General features: G+C 38.2%; 1 pseudogene; it reads left to right on the top strand.

Annotated features, from left to right (window-relative positions):
- The first annotated feature begins 226 nt into the window (after window positions 1–226).
- LOC145158484 (putative mitochondrial protein AtMg00820 pseudogene) lies at window positions 227–538 on the top strand (annotated as a pseudogene).
- The last annotated feature ends 3,235 nt before the right edge of the window (window positions 539–3,773 follow it).

Raw genomic sequence — 3,773 nt, 5'->3', positions numbered from 1 at the left:
TCCAATCTCCTATCGTCTCACTTACTCTCGTCGCTCCCGTCAACCAAACCCCACTCCTCCACCACCAACTCCTCTACACCCTATGACCTCTCGCTTGCGAGCTGGCATCTCTAATCCCAAAACCCCTTTTAACCTACACACTACCACCGACAACCCAACTCCAACCGTGTCCCCTCTTCCCAAGTCTCATAACCATGTCATGGCTGATCCAAACTGGTCCTGTGCTATGACTGATGAATACAAAGCATTAATGGACAACAATACATGGGAACTTGTGCTACGTCCACCTGATGCTCATGTTATACGATGTATGTGGATTTTTCGGCACAAATTTCATGCAAACGGGACACTTGCACGTTACAAAGCAAGACTGGTGATTAATGGTAAATGTCAACAAGTCGGAGTTGATTGGAATGGAACTTTTAGTCCCGTAGTGAAACCCACCACCATCTATATGGTTCTCAGTCTAGCCGTTTCACGATCATGTCCAATCCATCAGCTAGATGTAAAGAACGCTTTCTTGCATGGTGATCTTTAAGAAACTATTTATATGTTTCAACCACCAGGATTCGTGGACTCGGGAAATCCCAAACATGTATGTCGTTTGCGTAAATCTTTATATGGGCTCAATGATGTGTATTTAATGTGTATATATATTTGTTCAAATTTCAGTTTAATAAAACTAATGTTTCTTTCATTAGACTATTAAACACACTAGGCAGTGTACCTAATCGTGTAATAGTATAGCTATGGTAAGAACAAGCGTCAAACTCAAGGAACAGTGTTTTGGCTAACTTTATTCTACTATTAACTACTTACTAATAAAATTAGAAAAGGTTTTGTTTTCCTAGTTTTGCAAGACTAGATACTTAAATTACCAAACTAGCTAATTATCAATTAATTAAGCTAAGACTAAACTAAGGCAAGAGAGCAAAAATGAATTACCAAAGGTGAGTGAGAGACTTTCGTTTAACTTCATATTTACTTGATATTATGGTTGATTTATGGGAGTGCAATGGATTTTAGTTTCTTTGGTTACTGATTCCTAAGATGACCAAATTAATATTCTCTAATTTAATCCTTTAGCAAACTAGCTTATTTATTCGGTGATCAAGCGGACAAACTTATAAGTTTACTAGTGTTTGGTTCGAATTGATTAGACTTATAATCAATTGATCAATTTAGTTTATTGATTCAATTCAATATATGATTTGTCGTCATATATTAGCTCCTATACCTTTTTACCCATTTTTCTACTTAACCCTAGGTTTTGTTCACAACTCTAGTCCTACAATTTTGCAATTCACAAGATCATAAGATTCAAATTTAACTAAGAAGATAGTCATACTAACTTAATCAAATTGAACAATAAGTAGAGAAAACAGTTATCAAAAGTACTTGAGGTTCTTTAATAAGCAAAATCAACAAATAACCAAATAACTAAATCCAATCCATAAATTCAACCACATGGAAAAATCGACCTTTTTAAAAGTCATGAGAATTGTAACTCATGATTTCAGCTCATGATTTCAGCAAACAAGAACATAAAATCGAAATTAAAAGTAATTGACATGGAAAAATCTAATGAAAAGTCGAAGTGTAGAGAATTGTTGCCTTCATGCTCCTCATTCCAATGGTATGATCGAATTCCTTGCTTCCAAGCCTAAGAACAGGTGCTTTGCCTTCAAAAGTGATGATTACTTCCAGAGCCAAAGGTCCCAATTCGGAGGAGAATGAGACCTTTTTATAGTTTTTCCGAATTCAGATCACCACGACGTGGTAAGGCCACCACGTCGTGCTCTTCGTGTTTATCTCGTGTTCTACAAGTCTTTGAAGCAAATTAGGATTCTTCACTTCACCACGCCGTGGGAAATCCACCACGACGTGTTGGGTATTTTTTTTCTTCATTTTAAAGCTTTGATTGAAACTCCCAACTCCCAGGTCCAGCTTCCAGCTTCCTTTTTGCCCCAAGCACGTCTTTTATCCCTATAACACAATTCATAACAAATTAAGTATCTTTTGTTCTAATAAGGGCATAAAAGTAATTAAAATATTAAGTTATGATGTATAATTATGTGTATAAATATGCACATATCACTCAAGCAAGCCCCCCGGTCATGGTAACATCGATTTGCCACTTATATCCAACAACACGTTTTCAAAAGCACCAACAGTGACACCTCTCTCTCTCTCTCTCTCTCTCTCTCTCTTCGTGTTCCAACATGGCCAAAAAACAACCTATTTACTTCTTTATGTGGACGACATCCTTTTGACAGTCTCAGACACTGCCACTCTACGATACTTCATTGACTTGTTGTCTCAGGAGTTTGAAATGTCTAATCTTGGTCCTCTTCATCACTTCCTTGGTGTTCATGTTCAACACAAACATGGAGGATTATTTTTATCTCAAGATCAATACGTTCATGACATCCTCAATCACGCTAAAATGCAAGACTGCAAACTATCCACTATGCCTTTTGATATGAACTCCAAGCTCAGCGCCACCGCAGACATCCCTCTAACGGATCCTTCTCTTTATTGCAGTCTAGCTGGGGCACTTCAATACTTGACATTCACTCACCCCGACATTGCCTATGTTGTTCAACAAGTTTGCCTTTTTATGCATGCCCTGCGTGAACCACATTTCAATTTTCTTAAACGTATTCTCTGATATCTCAATGACACCAATATACACGAACTCCACATTTCACCCTCCAAATCCACTAATCCCATTGCTTACTCTGATGCGGATTGGGGGATGCCCCGACTCTAGGTGCTCCACATCTGGTTATTCTGTTTTTCTTTGTGACAATCTCATCTCATGGTCGTCCAAACGACAACCTACCATTTCCCGATCAAGCGTCAAAGCTGAGTACAAAGAGGTCGCAAATGCCACGGCTGAAACCACATGGTTACGCAACCTTCTTCTTGAGCTACATCTTCCATTATGTCATGCTACCATCATATATTGTGACAATATTTCAACTGTTTACCTCGCCAAAATTGGGGTTCAACAGCAACGCACGAAACATGTCAAAATTGACATCCACTTTGTCCGCAAACAAGTGTGTTTGGGGTCTTTACGCGTGCTACATGTTCCTGCTGACTACCAATATGCCGATATTTTTACGAAGGGACTGCCACGTCAACTTTTCATCCGTTTCCGCTCCAGTCTCACTATCCGACCAACTACAGCTTCGACTGCGGGGGAGTATTAGCCGAAATTTATGCCTTATATATTTCGGATTCTCTGTTGTATATTAAATGTATTTTTGTTGCATATTATTTGTTCCATATTTAGTTTAGGGTTTCCTTCTTTTACAATGTATCTTCTGTATTTATACCCATTTTGATCAATGAGAGAAGGTAATTGATTCTCAAAGATTTACAAAAATAACCTTCATCACAAGCCAAAATCAGTCCAAGCTAACAGGGATAGGGAACTTACGTTGGCTTCGTGTTCCCGGTGATACAATCAATCAACTGATCAATAAAAAGTTGAGAAAAATTCAGCATTTTGTTGCGCACAATGGAATACATAATTCTTTGCTCAAAAAGATTTAGTTGATCCAAGCTCCCAGTTTTGTGTCCACGACATTTACCAATTACTCTTGTTAGGTACTTCCACCCTACACAAAAACACTGACGAAGAGTTTAGTTTAGCGGATCACAAGAGGTGCCCTGAAGAGAAAAGTTATAACCTAATCTTCTACGAATGGACTTGCATTTTTCTTCTGAAGGAATTTCAGAATAGTTTTCTGGTCGAGGAAGAC

Source organism: Lactuca virosa, chromosome 2 (assembly GCF_052849685.1).
Source record: "Lactuca virosa cultivar CGN04683 chromosome 2, Lactuca_virosa_CGN04683_v6, whole genome shotgun sequence".
In the NCBI taxonomy this organism is placed as follows: Eukaryota; Viridiplantae; Streptophyta; class Magnoliopsida; order Asterales; family Asteraceae; genus Lactuca; species Lactuca virosa.
The sequence above is the reverse complement of the archived record's forward strand: the minus strand, read 5'-3'. Positions and strand labels throughout refer to the sequence as shown.